The sequence below is a fragment of the Mya arenaria genome, chromosome 5 (assembly GCF_026914265.1).
Source record: "Mya arenaria isolate MELC-2E11 chromosome 5, ASM2691426v1".
Taxonomy (NCBI): Eukaryota; Metazoa; Mollusca; class Bivalvia; order Myida; family Myidae; genus Mya; species Mya arenaria.
In genome coordinates, this window is record NC_069126.1 from 52,238,233 (window position 1) to 52,252,584 (window position 14,352).

Genomic DNA, 14,352 nt, shown 5'->3' on the forward strand with positions numbered 1-14,352 from the left:
TGGTAGTAAATCCAATGGAGTTTGGTGTGTCAAGAACGTGTTCACCAGACGAATATCCAACAATTTTAAGAAACTCGCAGGACGGTGAATGTTTACAATGCTCGACCCAGGGATTGTCAGTTTTCTCCCAACTGTGTAGTTTAACGTCGCAGGAGAAACAAACGACTTTATCACCAAAACTGGTATAGAAAAAGCCTGCTTTCGCTAGTTGATACCAGGTATCGAACGTGGAGAGACGAACTTCGTAGTACTTGTAATTTTTTTCTGATATACAGTCAGCAACATCCATAGGTTCACCGCCCATCAAGAAAGGAATTCAACAAAAGAACACGTTCTTTCAGATCGCAAAGAGATTTAAACTGTTTTTAACTGAGTTTTGTCTGAAGTGATCCCTTCTTCAATAAAATGTAGCAGGAGTGTTCTGTCTTTTTAACGATAAGTGTAAGTTTTTCGTCGACTGTACAAGTGATGTGTTGTAAAACAGGTGACCACTGCACAGATGTAAATCCTTTTTCTTGAAAATAATTTAAGGTTTCCTCAGTAAACTCAAGCTGAGTTTGTGCCATACTGTGTGCAAGCTACTAAAATGATGGTCTTATATACACCAAATACGACACGTCATGACTCGCTTAACCTTGAACTTTTAGAAGACAATAATGACTGACCTTGACTGGGTGACATGTGCCAGAATCTGTTGACCTCGTAAAGACACATCACGACCTTGACCAACCCTTGACCTGGGGTTGAACCCAAAACCGATGGTGATCGGGTTAGAATGACCTTGTAGATGACCTAAATACATTGATCGCGATGACGTCAAGGGTGACCTACTGACCCCGATTATTGAGTGGAACCGCTGGAACCACCTCCATTAGCAGTCCTATGCTACTACTATCATCATCATCATCATCATCATCATCAGCAGCAGCAGCAGCAGCAGCAGCAGCAGCAGCAGCAGCAGTAGTAGCATCATCATCATCATCATCATCATCATCATCATCATCATCAATGCCACTTGATTATTTAAAACAGTGTTTTTATAAAAACAAAAAACAAGTCAATTATGTTTTAAAAAAAAAATACTCACATCATCATTATCAGAAACGGCTGCCTTGAAGACAGACATGGCTGTCAAATCCGCTCTAAAGGATCCAATAAAGTATAAAATGCCGGCTGGATTTATTCATAACCTGTTGTTGACTTTGTATTATTCAGTCATTTTCCTGACTGAAACAAACTACAGACTTCTGATAATCCAAAAAGCAGAACCTACCCCCGTAAAAATCCAAATGCACAAGTATTATACATTTTGCACTAAGTATCTGTTTGAGTGTAAGGGGTGGTAGGCATAACTATGTAATTGTTGTGCATACAGTTGATCATGATTCCAGACAGTCCGGGGTTTTTACAGAATTGGCGAGACATACACCAAGCATACGAGTTTTGCTAGTTTCCAGCGGTCGTGCGTTCGAACCCCAAATCACAACGCCTCCTAACAGGTTACCTATGAAAATACCAATTTTGTAAACAAATAACGGGTATGTACATGTATGATGGTATGTAAGAAATAAGTCGCGTACCAAAATAACTGATTATAAACTAAATTTAAAAATTAATATTTTTCTGAGATAAACTAATCAAGGTAAAGTGTACATACTCGTACAAATAAATCATATACAAAAGAACATGTAAAAATATGTATCGTGTTCATAAGTACATGGAGCATATGCATATTGTCTTAACAATTAGCTAATAAAAAGTATTTAGGAATTCAAAACATAAATAAAAAACACAAACGTTTTTGAAAAGCAAATACATACGAAACTGCTCAAGGTCTACTTACATTTATTACCATTTATTACGAAAATCTGAGTATTCTTGTTCCATGCTGTTTGTTGACAGTTTTTTTTTTCGATAGAAAATCTCTTACGCATAGATTTCACTAATTATCCATGACTCAAATTGTCAGATGAATCGTAATCAGCTGTCAGTGTGCTCTTTTATTTTTTACTTATTTTAAACTAATATTCCTGAGAAAACATCACCGAGTTTCTAAATACTACGATGTAGAAATTGCATTATTGACCTATGACTAGCGGCGGAAACCTTCTGTTACTAGAAATTGGAACATCCAGTTCAGGCCGAATGCGTCCGATGTTCGTCGCAATCTGTTACGGCGAGTGCTGATTTATGTCGATGTTACCCGAGTTGTATGACATGGCTAATACTTTAAAATCGGGTTAATATTAGACCATCGAAGTGAAACCTTGAGACGAAATTTTGCACAACGTTCGTTGAAAAAAATACTTTTACCAAAATGAGTATGGATCTGAATTGCCACACATAACTAGTTATATCGACACATTGTACGTGGTTAAGTTTTTATTCGATTTTTGTCGATGGAAAATATAGTGATGTTACTTATGACTGAAGTACTGCCAATCTTACAAGAAGCTACGCTTTTATAATTGAACTTCATGACTGTATTCAATATATATCTTAGATCTCTTCTTACGATTTGATATCATCCTTATTTCTTAATCTTACGAAAGGTTAATGTCGATCTTTTTAATTAGTTGTATTTAAAACTAATCTTGTTCTAAATCTCCCGAAAGGATAACCTCAATTCTAGGATCGAATCTAAGAATTCGTTGTTAAGCAAAGGCAAGTGCGCGCCGAATTTGTTTCTATTAATAGCTACGGAAGTGACGAAAGGTTTCCCCAGTATGTTAAAAAATAGCACTCGCGAACCTTATCGAAGACTGCAGACGATCGTAATGGCCGCTTCGATCGCTTTTTTTTGGAGAAGAAGGATCGCAATCCTAACTTTTCACCGGCTGATTGCATTCTCCTCTGTGCGGTTATAGGTGCACGGTCACTAGTTGATAAAAAACTATGCAACTACGCCATGTATAAGGCGAAATCAGTTCCTTGTAAGTATTATTTGTGCTTTGGAACATTTGTTTACATTCTATTTGACTTAACGGTACTCCACATCTTGATGAACAGTTTACATTTTCAACATCAGATATGTTGTGTTGTACAAAGGGGAGTTTTATTGTGTGTTTTTGGTCACTAAACAAGATTTTTTTGTATACCCACATTGGGAATTTTTGGAGGGGGTTCGCTCAGCACCGCATCGGTTTTCTTATAATATTTGTAAGTTAGTATATTGAGAATGCGATTTTCATTACAGACCACAAGGCACACGTAAAGCGTAACGAGTATCAGTGATAAACATTTTATCGATGAATACAAACTCTACGCACATATCCTTTTATATTGTTTTGTTATAACAGGCGATTTGTATTCATGTATTGTTAATCATGTTACTATTTAACTGTATTATTTTTTCAAAATAAGCCATTCAAATTTAACATCTACGGTGAAACAAGAGCTTTGAGCAAATATAAAGGATGACTATAATGCCCAATCGCAATACCCACGGTCAACAGCAGACCTAAAAAAGTAGTACGACTTGGCCCAAACACACCGGGCCAAGTATAGTAAGTATTTAAGAGATGCTACCAAGACAGGTTATGACATAATGATATCATTGCGTACCATAATATGACTTTCATAAATATTTTCAAAATTCTTCATTTCTGTCTTGAAATCTCAAATCCTGCTTTCTTTCATGTGTGTTCCGTACCAATATTAAATGCTTTGATCAATCTGAGGGTAAACATTAAATCGTATTATTAAGTCAAAAAGTTAATATTTATCTCATAATCTTATTATATTAAGATAATGTGATATTGGCGATCGTGTTCATTGAGAACATAGTGTTGTTTTTCTTTAACAGCTTACAAATAAAATGTATTAACAGGAGCAGCAGGTTGACGTAAAACCCACTGAACCCGATGCAGTGTACCAGATTGTTATCATGCTATGGTAGCTTATACTATGCCTCGCTTCTGTCACTCTTTCAAGCTGCTTGAAATGGTGTAAATGTTGTTATTGTTTGTATATTTATATAATCGTTATAATTTGATGGATAATGTGGAAGATGAAGGTCAAAAATGCGCATGGGGGGTGCATGGATAGGTCAGGTCAGCTGTAGAGTCGAAGTTGTTCTTATTTATCTTAAGGAGATTAACACGTTTAGTTTGGCGAATGTAGTGTTGAACGTGGTTAAATATCGTATCGTTTTTGGATCCAATCAATAGAACTTGAAGTGACATAGGCCTTATAGCAGGCAATTGGTCGGATAGGTGAGGCCTTTGTGCATGATATAAGGGACAGGTGAAAAAGAAATGGTAGGTGTCATCAATTTCACCACATTGGCAATTTATGCTATTGATAAAAATGTTCATTAAGATTACTACAGTGCATCCACAGCCTTGCATGTTAGACAATTTGCGTTCACCCTCATAGTAGAATTGTGGAACTTTTGTTTATTCTTGTTAAGGTTAAACTTGAAGGAGGGCAAGGATTGAGAGCAACGAACAGTTTCCGTAAGTGCATTCCACGACGATATTGTAGTTGGTAGAAATGAGTTCGATAACAGTTGAGTTTAACAAGTAATATTACAAAGGTTAACAGAATTCCGAAGATTGTAGGAGGTTGTATCACCAACTCGGGACGGAATAAGTGAAGTTAGATCGGCTGGTGTAAGGTGATGAAACATCTTGTAAAAGGATTTGAGTTTATGTTTCCTTCTTCTATCGTTCAGAGGTTCAAGTCCTGTTTCAATATAAAGATTAGAAATGGAAACGAGTCGTGTTGCCCAGGAGATGATTCGCGCTGCCTCATGCTGAACCTTCTCTAGATCTTCTTCATCAGCTTGCGTAAGATTGTCCCAAACAACATCGGCATATTCTAAAAGTGGCCGAATAAATGTTTAATAAAGTACTTCTAGTGATCTGCGATCAAGGACATATCTGAATGATCGCATGAGGTAGATACGTTGCCAGGCCTTGGTATTTACGGACTAATTATGTTCATGTCATGAGCAGTTATTGGATAGTGTGACGCCAAGATGTTTATGAGAAGTAAATTCCACTATTTGAACATTATCTATAACGATGGGTGGATGGGCCTGTTTGTTTATCGAGAGATAAGAAGTGATTCAGTTTTCGCCGGGTTGAATGATACAACCCACCTTTCTGCCCACATATGGGTCTTTTCCATGTCATCATTTAATTGCTGAGCATCAAACAAGGGGTCATCGACAATGATATACATGGTAGTATCATCTGCAAAAAGACGTATAGATGAATTTATTTCATGAACGATATCATTTACGTAGACAAGAAAGAGTAAGGGTCCAATGATTGAACTCCGGCAGATATTGAAACAGTATCAGACATGGTACCAGACATGACAACGCACTGTTTTCTATCACTGAGATCATCTGTAAGCCATAATAATAGGGGACCAGAAATACCACTTTTTCTAAGTTTGAAAATGAGGGCTTCATGTCATACGCGATCAAAGGCTTTTGAGATGTCACAGAATACTGCTCGTATTTCTTTACCCTCATCTAGAGCGAGGCAGAATGAGTGATAAATAGATACAAGCTGATTAACAGTGGAATCTTAAGGAACAAAACCTGACTGAAATGGTGTAAGGAAGTCGCTTTGACAGAAGATATTGAACATGTATTTATGCAAATTTCTTTCTAGAACCTTACTTATAACACTCAAAAGGGATATTGGACGGTAATTACAGACGTCTGTGGATCTGACTTCTTACAAATCGCGCATACATGAGCCAGTTTCCACTGGCTAGGTACCTTACCAGAACGAAGAGTATAATTAAAAAGGTCTCGAAGGGGCTGTGAAATTTCGGTCGCTCTCTCCCTTAGAACATAACTGTTTATAGAGTCCGGTCCTGTTGCTTTACCAGTCTTCAGAACCTTTATTGAGTCAAGAACATCTTGATTGGAAATATCGAAATCCTGCATGGAAGGGCATCAGAGACAGTGGGAAGAGGTATGTTAGTTATAGTTAGAAGTGTATGTGATTGGAAAAAGTTGTTCAGAAGATTTGCCTTGTCAATGTTTGATTCGTAGACGGTGCGGTGCGGTTGTGGATGAGAGGGGGAATGTGCTGTGATGTCGACGTAGGACTAGTAATTTTTTTTAATGGTTTTCCAAAAGTTTGTTAAGGAGAGGGTATTATCTCGTAGTATCAAAGCATTTTTTTCATAATGTGTTTGCTTGGCAGTTTTTATATTATGGTTGGCATGATAGCGTATCATCCTTTAAGCCCGCCAGTCGTGTTCATTATTCGAGAATCTGGCTTTTAACTTACGAATTTCATTATGAAACCAGGGAGGGTCCTGAGTGCGAATCATAATTAACTTTGACGGTATACATATTTCACAAAATGTCATAAGTTGATTAGAGAAATTATTAGCGTATATATCGATACGTATGTGGAGACATGAACTCCAGTTAAAAGATAACACAAGCGATCGAAGTTCGACATAGTCCCCTTGTGAATATTTCCAGACTTTCCGTTCAAATGTTGATCCGACCGTTTTGTTAAATTTAAATACGCAATAAATAGGGCAGTGTCTACGAACTAACTGATCCAGAAATGGCTCCCCTACACAACATTTTAAAACAATATCTGATGATGAAACTAAGAATAAATCGAGAAGAGATTTTGAATTTTCGGTAAAATGAGTAGCGTTTCGAATGACTTGTGGGAGACTGAACTGTTGACATACGGTCTCAATCTTTTGTCAAGATAATGATTTATTCATATCAAGATTGAAATCACCTGTAATGACTATGTCTTTAATATCAGTATCAACCGCCAGTGATATTGAGTTGGTAATGAATTAAAAAACATACGAACTGGAATTAGGAGGTCTGTAAAAAGTACCCAAAAGAAGACGTTAAGTTTTAATGCGTAATTCGAGCCAAAAACTTTCTTCATCATTAACTTCAAGATCACGTCGCTCTTATAAAAATATGTCAGATTGGATGAAGACAATGACACCTCCATGTGGGTCAGTAGGTCTGTCTCTTCTAAAAGGTGTATAAAAGGCAGGAAAATGCAACTCAGAAGATTCATTAGGCGTGAGCCATGTTTCAATAAAAGCTAAGATATCAAAGTTATGTAAGTCAGCATACGAAATGTCTTCTTTCCCGTAAAAACTCTGCACATTGTTATGTACTTAAACTACCTTGAACTGCACTAGAAGCTTCGGAAGAGGAGATCGACAGAGATGATATAGGACCTGGATTTTTATGAACATCACCGGAAAGGAGCTAAAGCATAGACAGCCAACAAATTAATTCAAAATGAGTTAAATTTTAAGTACCTTTTGATTGAGCTTGATAAAAACAGAACAAACCGACCCTCATTCTATATGTGCCTATTTCAATAGACATTTAAAATCATGTATTACCGGGATCAAACAGCTCTCTGAATGAGGGATATCTACATACTACCTGACCTGTACCACGGGGAAATAGGGAATAGAAAGAGAAAGAGGGAAGAAAAGATGTATAAGGAAAGTACTTGTGTGACATAACTAGTACTTTAAAGTTGAAAGTTCCCTTAAATTGTTAGGGGTTATATTTAAAACATAAGAAAATATTTGCTATGTATAATTTGAATTTGCATCTTGTTTTAACATAATGACTGAAAGATTTAACCTTTAACAACATTCAGTTACTGCGCCCTACTTTCATGAACAAGCATCAAATTGTACACATACTATAACTCAACTTTATAAAGATTATGTTTTAAGAAATACAACCTCCACATGGCTGATCGCTCAAAACCTTGTTTAAATCAACAACATGACATCGTTGTTAATCTTTAAACATTTACTGTTTGATTATGTGTTAAAATAATCAAATAATAAAAGATATACAGATCGAAAATGTTTCCACTAATCTTTCAGAGTGGTTACAATTTGAATGTTAACAACCATGTTGTGAATTACATTGTTAACTTAAACCAACTTCTGATCGATCGGCAAAATATTTCAGTGTTTGATGCCTGATTACCCCTATCATCGTGGTGTCAATGTTCAATAGCTTTGTCCATTATGTATTTGTTTTGTAACTCAATGTTGTTGGTTTTTGAAGTTGTTTGCTGGTTCACGTTTCTCTGTTGTGTTTGATGGTCGTTTGATGGGGTTTTTTTAAATTCATTTCACATATTTTTAACCAGTAAAATGTGAATTAGGACACCATCAGAAGACGAGTATATCTATGTGAACAGAAAGCAGTTTCATAGCATTAATGTGCAGTAGGCTTTTGATAGGGATGACAAAATCATCGACATTGTAGCGCGCTGGCCAAGATCTGTAAATGATGCCAGAATTTTGAGAAAAGTGGTCTTTCCCAGATCTTGGAAAATGGGCTTGAAGGCCCTGAACAGTTCGATCTAATGGGTGATAGCGGCTACCTAGTAAGCGATGTATGCTTACCCCATATCTGAACCCCAATGGTTTAACCCAAGAAGCTTACAATAGGTATGCAGTAAATGCTTAATTGTATTTATTTTACATATGAACATTTATTTTTCATTTGGCTAAAAGATAAGTATGGTAAACAGTTGTATATGATCACAGTATTATTAAATATCAACATATAAACAATCACAGTTTTTAAGTGATATTCAAAATAAGTTACAGTCACTCGCTCTAAATTGCACTGTAGTCCTATATCATCATAGAATGAAAGCTTAAAATGTACATGTAGAAATGTATACAATGATTAAACTGTATTCATCATGAAAAGGAATATCAGACATGATTGATAAAACAAAATGCTTTGTAAATTTCTATAATTTCTATATTTTATTCATTACTTAATACCCGACATAAGCACATTCCTTATTAACATAACAAAGTTCCATGTAACTTTTAAATGCCTTGCAGAAGCCACAAAACAACCAGATCCAGGGTTGTGAAAGCAATTGGACAGCTGAAGATGAAATTTGATGTGCTCCATACAAAGATTACTCTTTCACCAGAAAAAAACTTGCAAGTAAGAAGCACACTTATGATTCAAACTGTTTGACTATTAAATTCTCTACATGAAATGTATATTAAGGAATCCGAACTATCACAAATGACAACGACTTAAATTTGAATATCTAAAGCTAATAGTTGATTGTGTTGATACCTGACTTTATTTTAGCATTGTTGTTAGATAATGGCATCTTACTAGTTATAAATATATGAAATGAACAACTAAATTTTATAAACAGCATCAAACGACCATCAAACACACCAGATAAACCGAATCCAGCAAACAACTTTAAATAGCAACAACATTGACTAACAAAACAAATACACGATGGACAAAGCTATTGATCGTTGACACCACAATGATAGGGGTCATCAGGCATCAAACACTAACATATTGTGCCGATCGGTCAAAATTTTGTTCAAAGCTACACTCTCGCAGATTGACCATTTTAACAACTGTTTTTGTCTTGGAAAGAGCAAATCTTTGTGTTAATATCTGCAAACCATTGATATAAGATTGCTGACAAAAAAACAGATCATAGATTTTCATATTTCCGTTTGAAAAATAATATTTAATGGCCTAAACCGTTACTAACGGTTAAAGAAAAATGCATAAACATCAATTTTTTGAACTTATATATAAAAGGCTGCGATCTGATTTTTTGTCAGCAGTCTTATAAAACTGGTTTCCATGGATATTCGCAAACATTGGCTCCGTCCAAGACAAGAAATAAAAAAGTTGTCAAAACGTTCAATCTGTGAGAGTGCAGCTTTAAGTTTACAACGTGAATAACAACATGGCTGTTAACATTCAAATTGCAACCACTCTGAAAGATTAGTGGAAACATTTATGATTTGTAGATCTTTTATAATTTGATTATTTTAACACATAATCAAACAGTTCATGTTTAAAGAGTAAGAACAATGTCGTTAGTCACGTTGTTGATTTAAATAAGGTTTTGAGCGATCAGCCAAGTGGGGGTTGTATTTCTTAAAACATTATCTTTAAAAGTTGAGTTATATGTACAATTTAGTTTCAAGTATGCGATGTAAATATGGAAAACGTTTTTTGTTGAAAAGTATTTACAGATGGGGTAATGCAATGCAATGCAAATGGTTGTTATGACATCATAAATTATTCTATGACATAATCCATAAAAAAAAAGAATAAAAACAATAAAACCATAAATCTTAAGAAATAGAAACATTTGGAATTGAAAATATTTCATAATATATGTAGACTTGATTTATATCTATTATCTGAGTGTCCTGAGATGCTTGTTCATGAAAAATCAGGGCGAAGTAACTGAATGTTGTTAAAGGTTTAATCTTTCAATTAGTATGTTAAAACAAGATTCAAATTGTAATTATACATAGAAAATATTTTCTTATGTTTTAAATATCTAATCAATTTCATCACAGAGTAGTCATCGCTTGTGCTGTATTGCAAAACCAGTTTAAAGCAAGAGGGATCCCATTCGCTGGCAACCAAGACGATGACAATGATAATAACAACAATGGTGATCCAAGGCCACAAGTCCAAAAGCCCAGTTTGCGACTCAGGGCATATATTGCTGCTACATATATCAGTATGTTCTTAAACGCCATTCAAGTTGTTAAAGGGACTCTTTTGATGAAACAATGCCGTCATGTATTCAAGTCTATGTCTACGATAAGGCATTTGATATTGTTATACATTTTCAATTGCACCAATTCAACATCCTTTCTGAGCTAATATCTTCAATTGTTTCACAAACTTCATTTTGTTATTTGTTCCTGAAAGTGGTGTTAAATGAATAAGTTTTACCAATGACAATATAACAGCCATTTGCATCCAAAACGTCTGAATGAGGTACCACTACACTTCTAAAGGCAGTAACATTTGAAATACGTTCTTATCAATAATTATTTTAAACATTGGACTTCATGCAAGAATTTGACTTGGACAGTTTTGATAGCTGTAGAATATCATTTAAAAGTACATTTTAAATACAGTTATGACTCATATACATAAAACATGTTAAATAAAATAGAATACAACACAAATGATGGTAATACAATACACTGTAAAATATGCCTGGTAATTATTAACTTGAAAATTGCACATGGACAAGTAAATACTTCTGCAGATATCAGTAAAACATTTTGTGTTTAAATAGCTGAAAATAAAAAATACTGGTATGCAAATAACGCATGTCAATATCAATATTGTATTTCTAAGAACTGATGTTGATCAGGGTATAAACAACATTCAGTTAAAGTTTAATTTGTCTTTATTTGTTGTCCAGCAGTGACACCTCTAACTCCAACTTTTTTTTGTAAGTTGATAATTTCCCAGCATAGTTCACACTGTGAACATTAATTAGTGCATGAAGTGTCATTGGTGGAAACGAAAGTGTCCACATTTAAGACCGGCTGGAATTCTGGTAGTTGATTGGTGAAAGGTGTGTCAGTGGCAGTAAACGTCTGTGATTCAGAACTTTGTGGAGTAACAGCATATTCAATCACATTTGTTATTTGGGGCAGTCTGAAATGTAGCATGTATATGCATTTTACATGAAACATGTATTGCATTAAGTTGCATGCAAGTGCATCAAAACTTACATATCCTTACTCATTTCAATGTTTCAAGCCTTTATAAATAATTCTGTTAAAATCTTCTTTTGCCATGTTTTGGTAAAAGAAACTTATAATGTGTGTAGTTTCTGGTCATTTCTGTGAAAGGATCATGTTGAGGACTGATTGATTTTTTACCATTTTTGTCTGACCTTCTCGGTTGTAATTGTATTCCAAAAGTGAAATGTTTTCTGTTGACTGTAATTTTTACGAATTGATATTAAAAGCAGATGTTGGTTGGCTTGTTGGTAAGCTTCCACTGGATGCTGATGACCCAACACTGAAATATAATGGCACATAATAAAACTGTTACTTCTTTTAATTATTCAATCTTTCTTGGCAGAATTTTTGAATGGTCTGACAATGTTTGTTGAATTGCAGTGGTACACCTTGTGTTTAAGGCACATTTATTCAGTCAGCACTTTTTGACATATAAGTAATATCACATATTAGAATATACGTTGTCAAGTTAATATCATTTTTCTCATTTAGATACATAATATGGAAAATAAGCATTGATACAATTACGCCACAGGGTTCAGTGGGTGTTTACGTCATGCTGCTGCTCCTGTTAAGACATTTTATTTGTAAATGGTTCAACAAAAACAACACTATGTTTTCTATGAAAACAATCACCAATATCACAGTATCTTAATATAATAAGATTATGAGATATATATTCACTTTTTGATTTAAAAATATTATTTAATGTTTACCCTCAGATTGATCAAAGAATTTAATATTGGTATGGAACACGCATAAAAGAAAGCATGCTTTGAGATTTCAAGACCGAAATGACGAAATTTGAAATATTTATGAAACTCATTTATGATATTACCATTATATAATAGCCTGTCTTGGTATCATCTCTTATATAATCATATATTGGCCCAATGTGCTTAGGCCAAGTTGTCCCTCTTCTTTGTTATGTCTGTTGTTTACCGTGGGTATTGCGATTAGGCATTATAAAAATGTTAAGTGACCAAAGACACACAATATAACTCCCCTTAGCACAACACAACATGTCTGATATTGAAAATGTAAACTGTTAATCAAGATGTGGAGTACCGTTAAGCTCAAATAATAATTTCAAGCAACTGATTGCGCCTTATACACGGCGTAGTTGCTTCGTTTTTTATCAACAAGTGATCGTGTACCTATAACCTCACAGAGCAGAATGCAATCAGCCGGTGAAAAATTAGGATTGCGATCCTTCATCACCGCAAGAGCGATCGGGGCGGCCATTACGATAATCTGCAGTCTTCGATTAGGTTCGCGCGTGCTATTTTAAACATACCGGGGAAACCTTTCGTCACTTCCGAGCTATTATTGAAAAGACATTCCGGCGCGCACTTGCCTTTGCTTGACTTTGAATTCGTTGATTTGATCTTAGAATTGACTTTATCCTTTTCTTGAGATTTAGAACAAGATTAGTTTTGAATACAACTTATAAATAAGATCGACATTAACCTTTCGTAAGATTAAGAAAAAGGATGATATCAAATCAGATCTAAGATGTATATAGTATACGGCCCCTGGACTATTTGCTGTTTGAGCGAATATTGGATAAAATAGCACCAAGCAGTACTAAAACAGCTGCAACAAAGGCACTAGAAATAGCTCGGAAACAAACACTAAAACAGGAGCTAAAAGTGCAGGTGATAAAATGGGGAAATATGTCGTGAATAAGGCGGTGGAAAAAGTGGGGTCACTTAAAGCAACGCAAGTATTGAATGCAATTTAAAAAGTTAATAATAATAGAAAAATCTAACATGAAAGAAATATTACACAATTTTAAAATTATAACACGCGGGAATATAAGAATAAACCAACTTATTTCCGGTTCCGGGCAAAGGAGATTAAAAGCAAATACAAATAGTAAACGAATGAATAGATTATCAAAAGAAAACAATAAATATCATCAATATAATGTTTCGAATTGTTGAATACTGCAATCGTTATGAACATATACCAGTTGAACTAGATATACCACTAAATCACCCAGCAGATAAGGAGAGCGATTGTACTTTTACTTTGAATGTTAAAAGCTCAAAATTTGATTGGTATGATGGCTACTTTCAAGTTAATAAATCAGCAGATGGCGTGAATGATAGTAATGGCGCTAAAATTGCATGAATAAAAGATGCAGCATCTTTGATTAATTCATAACAGGTAAAACAAAATGGTAAAATTATATTTGGCGGAAATATATTATTTAGAACAACGAATGTAAACATCTTGCTATAAGTGTCTAACAGCTACTTAAGCTCAACTGGTGCGAGTGAATATTTTTATAGACACCGACAAGGAAGCAGACGGTGACGACGGCCACAACAAAGGATTAATAGCACTCCTTATCTAAGACAACGTTATAAACTATGTTTATGCAATTATACCACTAAACATTTTTGAAGGACTAGAAACAAACATGCTTCCACCAAATCAAACACAAATCAGTTTACACCTTACATATGACGAAACACTTATTTACAAAGCTGTAACTGCATATATTGGTCACGTTGTTGTACTAACCTGGTACTTCGGATTCGTAGACTGCTATTTAATTATAACGGTTATCGAACATTACATGAAACCATAAAAGTGGGCATACCTACGCGAAATGGTGGAATAATGGAAAGCAGCGGACAAATATGGACAACATTTAACATAGCCGCGGGTGTTAAAAGCCCCTAAATTTGTATTTATCTACAAATAAAGTACAGGGCAAACACGAAACGCACACAGCCTTGATAGGTTTGAACAAATTTTTAAAAATATCCATTTTTCTTCACA